This window comes from Aristolochia californica, unplaced genomic scaffold, assembly GCF_029961685.1.
Source record: "Aristolochia californica isolate CCGP_79_NKW_82.1479 unplaced genomic scaffold, dmAriCali1.0.hap1 SCAF_13, whole genome shotgun sequence".
NCBI classification, from domain to species: Eukaryota; Viridiplantae; Streptophyta; class Magnoliopsida; order Piperales; family Aristolochiaceae; genus Aristolochia; species Aristolochia californica.
Genome location: NW_027181804.1, coordinates 24,522,346 through 24,536,314, shown reverse-complemented (window position 1 = coordinate 24,536,314; position 13,969 = coordinate 24,522,346).

Here is a 13,969-nt window from a genome sequence, read left to right as displayed (position 1 = left end):
ACTGTGTGAGGATGACCATGTTTATGTTTATGTACTCCAATTTTGGTCAAATCTTCACATGAACCTCAATCTCATCAAAGTACATCAAGTAGTGCCTAGGAGGAACTCTTTTTCCCAAGACCTAGTTGAGGATGACCATTGAATTATCTTCCTCTAAGAGGGGGAAGTAAAATGCTCCACATAGAACCCGAGCCTTCTGAGACAGGCCCTAAATTCTACATTTGTGTCACCACTTCGATTCTATAAGGACTGCACCACCCCACTAATAGACTTGAAGTTGCCTCTAGAACTGCTATCAAAATTGAGTTTGAATTTCTTATAAATGAGAAGGTCCACGATGTGATTAATGGAGCAAATTACTAACCACCTATTCTTTCTAATGATGTTGCTAGGAATGTTTTCAATAGACCTCCAAGCTTGGTTTTGAACAAAATTCCCTTGTGAGTGAGTTGCTCCATTGCGAAAATCTTACCATTTACGGCAAATGAATGAAGTAATCTTCAAAGGTGAAGAGATATTGTAGGGGACTACTGCAATCGGCTTAAAATTGGGGTCAATGCCACATAGAAAAGAATACAAAGAGGCAACAATATAGGAACCAAAGCGGCTCCTCTTCTAGATAAGACTAGAGTCCTATTTCTACCTATTTTGAGTATTATGCGACTCACCAGTCACTCAAAAACCAGTTTGACAAGCCTCCATTCTTTTTTTTCTGCTGGTAAGGGGGAGATCCGAGATTGTAGCATGCAAGAACTCCCAAAGGGGGAGGGACAAGGGTAGAAAAAAATATTACAAGGAAATGAGAAATAAAAAGGCCAATAAAGCAAAAACCAAACAAAACCAAAACAAAAAAAGAAGATCATTGAGGAGGGATCCTCGGCCAAAATAAGAAGTTGTTGGGAGGTCTCACTTCTATCCAAGGAATCAGCGAATGAATTGACACTTCAAGGAGTACAAATCCAAGTGATGTGAGCAGATCCACCGATATTGTTAGTGTCATAAAAAAACCCAAGAAACAAGCAAATGGCTCAGCAAAACACCTAGGGCCTTGAATTGATGCAAGACAAATTTCTGCAGCTCAATACCAATATCAGCCAAATTTCTATAGCCAAGTTTTTGCAGCTCAGTGTCATTAGGCCACATATGCAAAAGGGCGATGTTGGAAAATGTGATCTTAAAGCTCAGTACCAATATTAAAAAAACTTTCAATTAGCAATTATGATTACATCTTTAAGTGTAACATAGCAAATTGTGTGTATTAGTCAAATACGATTCAAATGTATCTTGGAGCAAAAAAGGAAGCAGAAATTTCATAAGGATGATCCTCTAGACCCATGATTAAATACTGGGAGTCAAATAATTCCATGTAATGATTTGGCTGGTAAATAGTATGGAGCATCAATTAGCTCTATGATTATGACAATAAGACTGCTAGGCATGTGGAATACTCTTAGGCCTTATACTCTCATTAAAGTAATTTTTCTAGGATTTATGAATTATATCCTCGTTATCACTGTATGATGCATGGGAATAAAGGTATCACGGAATAGTTTTTGTCAGGTGCATATGTTTTGTAAGAAATTAGCACATACCATCCAGTAACTACTAATGAAAAAGAGTTGTGAAGAATGAAAATAGAAGAGAAAATTGGAGAGACAAAGTAGAGGAGGAAGGCTGACATACAACCTACAACCTACTGGATGGGTGGGGAGGGGAAATCAACCCCCATCAGCCTTTTACAAAAAGTCTAAAAAGCCCCTCTCTTAAGGTCTTCGAAATAAGTATGTTTAAACAACCTTCTAAACTCACTAGATGTACACATTAACCACACCAGTATAATCTACATCTAAATATTCCTCGACTTTCATATGATCAAGTGGAGCATACAGTGAGTTTTTTTCTTGGAGCCCCCTTTAAATACCATAAAATTCTTTGTTCAACTCCAATATGAATTTTGTACAAAGATTCCATAAACTAGCTTACACTAACAAGAAAATCAATGTCACGTCTAGTGAATATTGCATATATCAACTGCCCAACTAACCTTCTATACAGAGTCCTGTCTTTCAACAAAGTGCTACTCTCATCCCATAAATTCAACAAAGTGCTACCTCCATGGGAGTATCTACTGATTTGGCTCCTAATAGTCTATACTCACATAACATGTTAGTGATATGTGTCCTCTACAAAAGTATTATCCCTTACAACCTCAATCCCTAGAAAATATTTTAGGTACCCAAGATCCTTAGTTTTAAAATGTCTCCTCAAGTAATCCTTCACTTCCTTAATCTCCTTGGTGTTACTTCCTAATAGGCAACATCACAATATCATTAACATACACTACAAGAACTAGACCACCAAATGCTCGATACAAGATAAACAACCAATGATCACAAAGGAATAGGTCTGCATGGTAATATTCATAAAAGTTTGATATGAAGTGTTTAGGGGCTTATCACCCAGCCACCAGTGGAATCGGAATTTAGTTTGTATCCCATTCCTAACAAATCATTTTGTTGCAAAAGTAAATTTGGGTAAGAGGAGGAACAACGACCTCCAAATGGGGGAAAAGAGGCCACAACCACCGCCCTCAGTCTACTAGCCTTCATCCAATTGAGTTTTGTAGCAACCATAGGTGTCCAAATTGAGTTGGGTAGCACATTGAACTTCCAAATCCATTTTAAAAAGAGTGTGGAGTTCATATCCCTTGTGAGTCGAATGCCAAGTGAACCAAGTATAATTGGCATGTAGACATTCGCCCAATGAACAAGGTGATATTTGAATTCACTACTCAGCCCACTCCACAGGAATTTTTTCTTCATGGTCTCTATTTTGTGGCAGATAGATGCAAAGCAGGTAAATAAGGATAGGAAGTAGTTTGGAATGCCCGTCAAAATAGACTTGATAAACACTAGTCTACCAGCCCTCAATAGGCGCTTTCCCCCACCAACTTCCAAGGCACCGTTCAAGTGTCTCAAACACTTGACTCTAGGAATTCTTGTGAGGCCTACTATCCAATAGAGGCAATCCTAGGTATGACCAGGGTTGAGTGGCAATGGAGCAGCCCAAATAGTTGGCTAGGGTGCTGTGGTCATCCACATTGAAGTTGTATCCCAGGATTGTTATTTTTTACCAATTAATTTTCTATTATGAGGTTAGTTCAAAGAGGCCATACAAAGCTTTTATTTTTCTGTTTTGGTCCAACAATTGGGAGAATAATTGTGTTTAACTAAAATTGAATTTCTCCTTATTGTATGTTTTTTTGTCCCAGACTCATAATAGAATTTTAGAGGAGATACTCACAGGGCAAGAATAAGTCAATTTCATAGTTAGAAATCTTGCTTTTGGAAAGCCAAACCAAGCTGGCTTTGACAAACCGATCAATTCTTGTTTGTTGAGAGCTTTAATAGTCTTCAATGGCCTAAAACTTTCATTAGTGAATTGCCCATTTCAAGAGGTCAGTTGGAATCCTTTTCAATATCTTGATTTTTTGTTTCATATCTATTCTCTGTTAATCCTTGCAATCATTTAAATGAAATTATTGTCATATTGTTTTTTTACAATAAGAATTTCAATAAATAAGGCAAAGAATTTACAAAACATAATACCAAAGCCAACTACAAAGCGGTAAGTGCAAGAACAAAGACAAAATACTTCACATATTTTTCTGTCATCTGGGGATCCAGCCCAATCTGTATATGAAAACCCTCATGCTTGGACTGTAGCACTTCAATACCCAAAAAATATTTTAATAGTCCAAGATCTTTTAACTTGAACTTTTCACATATCTTTTCTTTGGTTTTCTAAATTCCTTCGAGATCACTGCCGATTAAGACAATATCATCAACATAGATAGCCAAAAGTATTTTCCCTTTAAAGGTGTCTTTAAGAAATACATAGTGATCTAAGGAATATTTATGAAATCTGGCCCATATTAGTGTTTGGCTAAATTTATCAAACCATGCACGAGTAGACTGTTTCAAACCATAGAGGGATTTCTTCAATCAACATATCGACTCCCCCTCAACCACAAATCCAGGTAGTTGTTGCATATAAATTTCTTCCTTTATATCCACATTGAGGAAAACATTCTTCATATCAAGTTGACAGATGGACCAAGAAGAATTAGCAACAAGGGATAATAAGATATGTACTGAGTTCAGTTTGGCCACTAAAGAAAAATTTTCCTCGTAATCGATCCCATAGTATTGAGTATAGCCTTTGGCAATGAGGCAGCCTTAAGGCAAACAACTGAGCTGCTTATGGTCGACAGATTTCTTGCCTGAAAGAAGAGGAACTAGAGCTCATGTATGATTTTCATAGAGTACCTGCATTTCTTCTTCCATTGCAACTTTCCACCTTGGATGTCTCAGAGCCTCCTGATAGGACTGTGGGACAGAGATAGAGGAGATATATTCAAAAAATTGATGACATGAAGAAGATAAATGATGGTGAGACATAAAATTGGATATGGGATGAGATGGAGAAGGCCTAGTGCAAGTTCTAGGTTCTTTTCTTAGGGAGATAGGCCGAGTATCATATTTTAGTCCAAAAAGAACAGGAGGAGATGGACTTACCTCGATAGGATCTATAAACTCCATAGGTATGGTGTCGGTCAATGCTTTAGGGAGTTGAAGAGTTTCCACAGCACGGGGCACAATAGGTTGAGGAGAGGCATGTACAGAGGAGAAACCTGGAAGGACATTTTCTAAGGACACAAGTAACCTTTGGAGAGTAGAATTGTAGCAAACATAAACCTTTTGCATGCAAGAGTATCCTAAGAAGATACACTTGATAAATTTTGGATCAAGTTTACTACGTAGTGGTGAGGTAATATGAATAAAACATGTACACCCGAAGACTTTCAAGGGAAGTGAAAGAGGATCACCATGTGAAAACAATAAGGAATATGAGGATTTATGACCAAGAATAGAAGAGGGTAGCCTATTTATAAGAAGGCACACAATAAGGATGATATGCGACCAGTAGAAGTTTGGTACTTTCATGGTATATAATAAGTTGTGAGCTACCTCTAGAAGATGATTATTCTTCCGTTCTGCTACACCATTCTATTGAGAAGTGTAGACACAAGACGTCTGATGGATAATGCCATTTTCTTGACAAAAGGTGTCAAGGCCACTAGAAAGATATTTTTTGGCATTATCAAATCATGGTACTTTAATTTTTTGACCAAATTGAGTGATCTCCATCGCATAAAAGGATTTAAAGATTGATGGAATTTTAAATCACTCTTTAAAAAGAAATATCCATGTGGTACAAGTAAAATCATCAATGAAGGTAATAAAGTACTTAACTTGGAAAATGTTTGAGACACTCCAGGGTCCCCATACACCAGTGTGAATCAACGAAAAAGGAGCAACACTTTTAAGTTCAGGCCGAGGAGAGTATGTGGCCCTCTAGTGTTTGCTCTGTTGACACACTTACAATTTAATTGTGTCATATTTTTTAAAGTTGGAAAAAGAAGATGAAGAGATTGTTTAGATGGATGTCCCAACTGATTGTGCCATATATTCACCTCGGTGTGCTTGGTTGAGACGACCTTTATTTGAAGCATGTTCAGGTAATAGATGCCATCTTGTTCACGGCCTCCACCAATCACCTGCTTCGTTGTAAGATCCCGAAACACACAAGAAGTGAGTGAGAAGGTGATGGAGCAATTAAAATACCGAGTAAGCTAACTAATTGGTAAAAGGTTCAAGGGAAAAGTAGGAAAAAAAAAATATCTGTGAACAGAAATGATGGCATAACAGAGGTGGATCCTTTCCTGAGAACTTTAGTGTGGGATCTATCAACTATAGTAACAAATTTATCCGCGAGACAAGGAGAGACAACATGGAGTAGACTTTTGTTACCTGTGAGATACTTGGAGGCCTTGAGCCAATTATCCAAGAGGAAGAGGAGGAAGTGGCAGAGAGCATATCTGAAGCAGTGGTGGCAACAACAGTAGTTGAGGAACTAGGAGGAGAGACCATCAGAGTTTTTATTTTCTGGAATAATTTATACTCATCATTGGTAAGGGTCTTCATTTCTATTGGTTGGGCAAAATTGGCCTCCTTTGAACCACAAGCTGATGCTTGATTAGCCATGGCCCACTATGACTTGCCATGGATTTTCTAGCACTTATCGATGTGGTGGCCATATCTCCCACAGTGGGTTCCTTGTCTTCCATCTCTTCCTCAACCTTGTCTATAATTTCTTCTACAACCTCAACTGCGGTCAGTTATGTGCCCCTATTACCGGAGTACGTAGCTGATGATACTTCAGTGGGAGAAGGAGAAGAAGAGTCTAGAATGCAGAGTATTGTGGCACATACATCATCAAAGGTGTGAATAGCAAAGGAGCTAAAGGAGTTGAGTTTTAGCAACTTTGAGATACGGCTTAATATTCACGAGACAAATAACCGTTTCTAAGGCTTCCTTCTACTTATCGTAGATAGAGACACGAGTGGAGTTAGGCTGAGATAACTTCCATTTTTTAAGAAGGCCATTGAATCTAGCCAAAATACTCAAGAATATTTTCTCCTTGTTTAGTATTAAACATACATTGGAGAATATCATATGGCATTTGCAAGTTGTCAAAGCTAGAGTACAACTTAGCACATGTTTCCCAAATTTGCATAGTTGTGCCTAAATGGACAACATTATTGGAGACAAGTTCTTCCATGATGTTGACGAGACAACTAATCACCAAAATGTCGTTCTTTAACCACTTAGTGTAAGCAATATCATCGTCATCAATGGCTGGCCCAAGTTTGTTGAGGTGATCGAGTAGGTCCTTTGTAATATGAAACCGTTAAATCGATTTGGACCAGCTCAAATAATTGGATATCCCTCGCAAGGGTGTAGTGGTAATTTTGAGAATATCATTCTTACTACCCATGTATTCTTCAACCAATGGAAATAATTCAAGGTTAATAGTTTACTCAAAAAAGATGAGTAAGTAAGAGGCTTGAAGAGCCAATTGAAGCCAATGACAAAATATTGGTCTTTTAGGAGACCAAGCTTACTTGTAGTGGCAAGTAGAAGGAGAACCCAAGCTTAATTGGTCTTTTAGGCAATAAAGAGACCCTCTTAGGCAAGAAGGATTGCTGCCAAATATTGTTGTAATCAATTCTCTTGTCTTCCTTTTTTTAGAGAAGAGAAAAAATCAATCACATAGATCTTGCATTCCAATTAAGATCTTTCCAAAAATATTTTTGATGCCAGCTCGAAATTAAACCAGTCTAGATATCCCTCATGAGCTAGGCAAGATATGATTGGTTGAAAATTAAACAAATCAGGCCTAATCAAGAAGATATTGATTGAATGTAAGATCTCAAAAAAATCAACAACTTGCTTCAAATAGATTGGCGCCAATGTGGCTTTCCTAAGGACCACTTCCTTAATTCTTTTGTGTTTGCTTCCTTTTATGAAAAACACAATCCTCTAACCTTGATTTCTCGTGAGATTGAGGCAAGAACAAGAAGTCAACTCGTGGCTTTGAATCAAATAAGGTTCGACCTCCTTTTTTAAAAAACCTTTGCACAAAAATCAACCTTCTTCTTTCTGCTTCTCTTTTTAAATCAAAATTGATAAACCTTTTTAAATCAAAGCCGATGAACCTTGGCATGAGAGATGAGCATTTCTCTATAATACTCATATAAAGGCTGAGACCTAAAAAATCCCTTCAAAAAGAGGCACAAAATCGAGTAGATTCTAACTCTTCAAACAACTTTGTTAATGGAGAAGCTTATCATAGTAGCCAAGTAATAAGATTTTCGAAATCCAATGGATAAAAAACACTCATAATAGGCTCAAGAACATTGTTCTTCATCATAAAATCTTGTACCCACTAAATAATAACTTTTCGTGTAATAAATCTCAACATAAACCGATTTTCAACCAAGAACTTGCAAACCAACAAAACAATTTTGGCAAACTTCTTCCAATCCGAGATACATACATCTCAATACTTTCATATAATGAAGAGAGAAAGAAAATAATCTCTAAACCATCTTCCAAAGGTACGAAAAACGAGAGCATGAAGCCATAATAACAAGAATGAAAAAACTTATCTCAACAAGCTTCAATCTTGCTTCACAAGGAGCCTTCTATGAGTAGCTTTGATCATAAACTTCTTAGAGTATCCTCTTGACGTGGGGATCCTAAATTCAATGCTCTGCTACCATGTTGAATTTAATACCCTATGCTTAGAACCTTGAGCAGAATAAAAGAGTTGAAGAAGAGAAGGAGAAGAGAAGAAAAGAAATAAAAAAAGAGGAGAGCAAAGAGAGAGTTCGGGTAGACAAGAGAGAAGAAGGAAAGGGAGAGAAAACTTTTAGGCTAAGAGAGAGAGCCTTCCACGAATTGTGAGAAGAGGAGAGTTTGATTGAAATCATTTCAACCAAGACCCCTATTTATAATTTTTCTATTACATGTTTAGGGACCCCTATTTATAATTTTTCTATTACATGTTTAGGGAAACTTCTCAATCAATTAGGCTCTTTAATTACATCAATCAAGGGAAGATTACAAAATCAATGGAGAGAATCTAGCATCTTTATGAGATAACACCTCATGCCACAACTCAAGGACGTGTGGGCCTTCTCCACACACATGTGGGCTTGGTCCCACCTTCTAACAGGTAGTAAATTTGTGACTCAAAATATCAAAAAGTGGACATTTCTAGAAAGGTTTAGTGTAATGCTGAGTATGGAGAGATGACTCACACTACTTGTGAACCGATATAGACATAGTCAATGATAATTGAGTTTTTTTTTCTTGTTAATAACCTATAGTTAAGAGGTCAAATTGTCAAGCTTCAAAATTTTAAAGTAAGTAATCCTGCTTTGAGAAAAATTAACAAAATAAATTGAAGTCGATTGTCACTTTATGCAAACGCATTTATGTGTAGAAATATATATACTTGCTTTTCTACCAAAATGGAGAATTTAATATCAAGTGCCTACAAACTCATTCCAAAAGTGCTAGCTATTAGGTCAATGCAAGCACTATTATTAATAGTAAGTGATCATCAAAGTGCACTCAAGTGCAAGGCAAACCTAGACAATAGTAAAGCATTTTCCTTCTTCTCCTTGTTGCTTGTGCCACCAAGACCTGCTGACGCCTGCCAGTCCCCCTGCCGCTTAGCGATTGCCTGTTTTTTTTCTTCTCCCCGCCGGTTCTTCCTCCACTCTCCCGCCACCGTCTCTGTGAGTCACGACTTTCCACCGCGTCGCTTGGTGCCATCACCTATCACTACCACCTGCCATTATCTCTGGTCTCACTGTAAGTTTTTATTTTTTCTTAAAAAACAGGTAAACATTGAATTCATGGCTCGAACGGGAGGTCAGGGAAGGCGTCCGAAGGCATATCCAGTTGCGAATCCATCACACCGCCGCGCCAGAATCACTATCTGAGCGCCAGGCCAAGTCACGTTTCCTGCCCTCCCTTATTGGTGAAGTTAACAACCAGAACTATTATCTTTTAAAAATAACCGGAGCCTTAATGTTTCCAAGAACAGTTTTAGAGTAATCGGAAATCATAGCCAGCTACCTCTTCAATAATCAGCCTAAGAGTAAAAGGTAGAAACACTTGATTATCTGAAGTATTCAATTATTTTTGCATTGGGATATTCATGCAAACTATGGTCATGTTCGGCACAACCAGGGTTAAGGGCATCGAGTTGGGTTGGCCTAGTATGGGATAGGTTCAAGGGCTTAGTTTTATGCATTCCATCGGCTTTGGATCTTTTGCATATTAACTAGGTATCTAACATTTGGTATTAGAACATGTACCTTGTTACAAATCCTGAAGGGGGCAACCTATAAAAAGGGTTATCCATTGCCAGAGTTTCACTATCATTTATTCTCTCTCTCTTAGTTCATTTTCTCCTTTCATTACTCTTTTTTTTTTATTCTCATTCTTCTTCCTTTGTCTATTCTCTCTTATTTTTCACAAAAAAAAAAGTGAAAAAGGCTACCTAGTCCATAATGTGAGTTGTCATAGACATTGGTATTATTATGGATCTGTGAGGCCCAACCACGGGTATGAGTGTCGGGTTTGGCCAACCTAATATGAGATCGGTTTAATGGCGTAACTTTTAACGTTCCATCAGCTCGGGAGGTTTTAGCATATTGTCGAGGTACTTAACAGAAACTTATGGTCCAACTACTTTTCCCTCATCCCCAACCTAATAACTAAATCAAACAAAAGAAAAATAGAAAACACACCAAATCATCATGCAATATTGAAACATGAAAATAAAGTCCATGTGACAATCCCATTGTATTTTTCCTCCTTCACGATGGAAAATTATCTCCTCTCCGCATGGATACCATTCTATATCACTTCAATATATCAACATAAAATAAATAATATACATCATGGGAAAATAATAACAGTTATGCATAAACAATGAAATCAACAAAAGTCAATAATATACACCCTAAAACAATTGTCTCCAAACTCATGCATAGTAAACAAAATGATTATGATTTTCATGCGTGATTTTCTTTTGTCTAGGACTTAGGGTATCAGGTGTTAAATTTCTAGGAAAGAGAAATAATTTATTGACTTGTTGTAATTTGAGTACAATGAGCCTCTATTTATAATAAAGGAAATAAGTAGGATCCAATTAAAATTAAACTATTTTCATCCCAGTTATACCCAAAGTTAAACACTAAAAGATAAGTCTTAGAACAATTGAATAATTGAGTATAAATAGAAGACTAATATAACTAAAATACCTTTAATTAAGATTCTTCTATGAGACTTCCTCTTATGAGACTCTTGTAAAACACCATCATATTAATTGTGGCTCTGTGAGACTTTTTATTGTAAGAGTCATATAAGACTCTTCCATACTTGTTCTTTAACACCTCCCCTACAGCTGGAGTTTATAACTTCAACTTGCTATGAAAAAAAATTATTGGTGTTCAATCTTGGTCTTCAATCTTCAATGACTATTTTTTTTTTTATATATGTAAAATATTCATCTTTGTTTGTCCACCTTTCTTGAATATTTTGGTCACATAAAAATTACTTCTTCTACTTCTTCTCCTCGAGCGGATAAAAACGATATAGAGACCAAATTAGGACAACACATAATATCGGAGAAGAAAATACTCTTAGTCCTACGACAATGCTGCATACACCAATCAAAATAGTCATAGTTTGAAACACATTATACTCAATATTAAAGGTAGAAAAATGCCCCAACTTTAGGACACAACAAAGAGACTATTCACTTTTTCAGGGTAGCTCAAACATAAATCACCTCTTGGGTAAAGAACAAAAGACTTGACTTGAACTAGATACTGGGTACACTCCTATACTTTGTAGGTAATGGATCTAGGAATTACTCTGAAGTGATGAAAACACAAGATGATAAATTGAATAAATACTAGCTAGATGAAAACAATTTTAACTTGAAAGAAGCGACTATGCAATACTCATACTTCCAAATGAATCAAGAATGTGACATTTTTTTAAAAAAAACTTGGGGAGACTATAACTGTAGAATTTAATAAATTTGACTAAGTATAACTTTTTTAGGGTGACCATAATTTTTCGATGTTAACGATATGAAAGATACACAACCAAGTAACAACAAAACTTGAAAACAACATCGAAACAGGATATTGCATACCTTGAACGAGCACAATCGTGGAGTGATTAAGTTTGACAAAAAATATTTGATTAGAAGAGAATTTTGCCTAAAAATCTAGGACTCTAGGAAAAAAAGGAAACCCAATTCACGTCAATGCAAGAAGAAATAATAAGAGAGAAAATAAGGAAAAAAAGAATTTTTTGGTAGAACTGACTTTTAGTACTTCTGATATCAATATCTCCTACAAGATAGATTAGAATCATAAACAGTTTGTTGTTCAAGAAACTAGACCTAAAGAGATTTAATTTGGTACCTAATTTGACATAAAAATCTTCGTTCTTGAATCTTTTATGACCGCTTAATATGCTTCATTTTGTAGTATAACCTTTACCGACTTCAATGAGCTTACATATAGATGAGATTGACATGAAAGTCACTCCTTCAACAACTAGACTTTGATATCTTTAACTAAAGTATAATATTCCTTCATAAAATATATTTCTTTTGAGAGAAAATTTGATAGAGTTTGGACTCTGCAATCTTCCCTAACTAAGTACTCCTTTCTTCTTTGGAGAGCATGATTGTTGGCTCTTTTGATATTGATATATCCCTATAGAAAACTCAAATTGAGAATTGGTTAGATAGGTTAGAAAATAGACTTACAAATATTTATTTTAACATATAATTCTCCATATAAAGTCTCGTTTTCTATGACATAAAATGCTTAAAAAGTTGAAGCTTTTAGCTGTTGCTCAAATCTCTCTTCCAGTCTGGCCTTTGCTTATTCAAATATCAATTTCTCTTTGTAAAAAACTATGATTGCCAAAAAAAAAAATTTATTAGAAATTAGACTCAATGATCATTTTTTTAAAATATATAATTTGTGATATTAAAAGTTTAGTATAAAGGTGTGAACAACAATGAAACAATGAGTATTGGGGCAAGTAAGAAAGAAAAAAGGTAAAATACGAAGCTAAACTACTAGAGAAGATAAATAAAAAAAGGAACATAATATCTCTGTGGATTGACAAAGTTAACTCACAAAACTCACTCTAATACGATGTTGAATTTCTAGAAAAAAAATAATTCACTAACTTGTTGTAATTTGAGTACAATGAATTTCTATTTATAATAGAGGAAACAAGTAGAATCTAATTATAATTAAACAACTTTTATCCTAGTTAGACCCAAAGTTAAACATTAAAAGATAAGTCATAGAATAATTGAATAAATGACAACAAATTGAAGACAAACGTAACTAAAATACTCTTAACTAAGACTCTTCTGTATGACATCTTCCTATGAGACTCCTGTAAGACTCCACCATATTAATTCTAGCTCTGAGAGACTTCTTATTGTAAGAGTCATGTAAGACTCTTCCATACCTGCTCTTTAACATAAGGTTTAGGGTTTTTAGTTTTATGATGATTTTAGGCTTTTAGGGTTTAGGTCCAGGATTTTAGGTTTATGGTTTAGGATTTAGGATTTAGGATTTTAGGTTTAGGGTTTAGGGTTTAGGTTTAGGTTTATGTTTTATTGGTTTTAGGGTATTAGGGATAGAGTTTGTAGGTTTAGGGTTTATAGATTATAGGGTTTAGGGTTGGAAACTGTGAGAATTTCTTTTCTTCAAATTAGAGGGCACACAAACATGAGTCAGGCTTGAGAGGATTTGAAAACATTGTAGCAATCATTGGTAATAAAATTTTGCAACAAAACTACCCAAATAGATGAAATTTTCAATATTCAAAAAACTAGTTGTTTTTCATAGAAATTAACCTTTTGTCCTCTAGTTAAAAATGCTTAAAGCTCAAAATTTATGAACAATATTGATTATTCTCATTTTGAGCTACTGATCACAATGGTAGGTCACATAGAAATTTTGAGAACTATAGTGGTCAAATCAAAGCTTGAAATCTTATTTCACAATATTTATGAGTTGAATCATTTGGATACAATCCATATTGTTCAAATGTTCTCATATAATCATCAATTTCTTTTTCTTCATTCATTTGAATATTGGGTCGAACGACTTCTAGCAAAGCAATGTACCTTTTTTTCTTGGGTTCAATTGTAATTTTGAACAATTGTTCAAAGAGAATTTTCTCTTTCCTTCAACTTGGTTATTTGAGCAACTAATGCTTGGTTGTTCAAATGAAGTGCCTTGTATTCCTTTTTGTTGCTTTTGGCTTCTTGTCTTTTAATCTTAAAACATATGGTTGAACACTTGTCCAAAAGATTGGTTATAATGTTGTTTCTTCATTCTTCATTTGGTCTTTCAAACAATTATTACTAATCATTCAAACAAAGTGTCTCATATCTTGTGGTATTTTTTTCATTATTTTTCTTTTGATCATTCGAA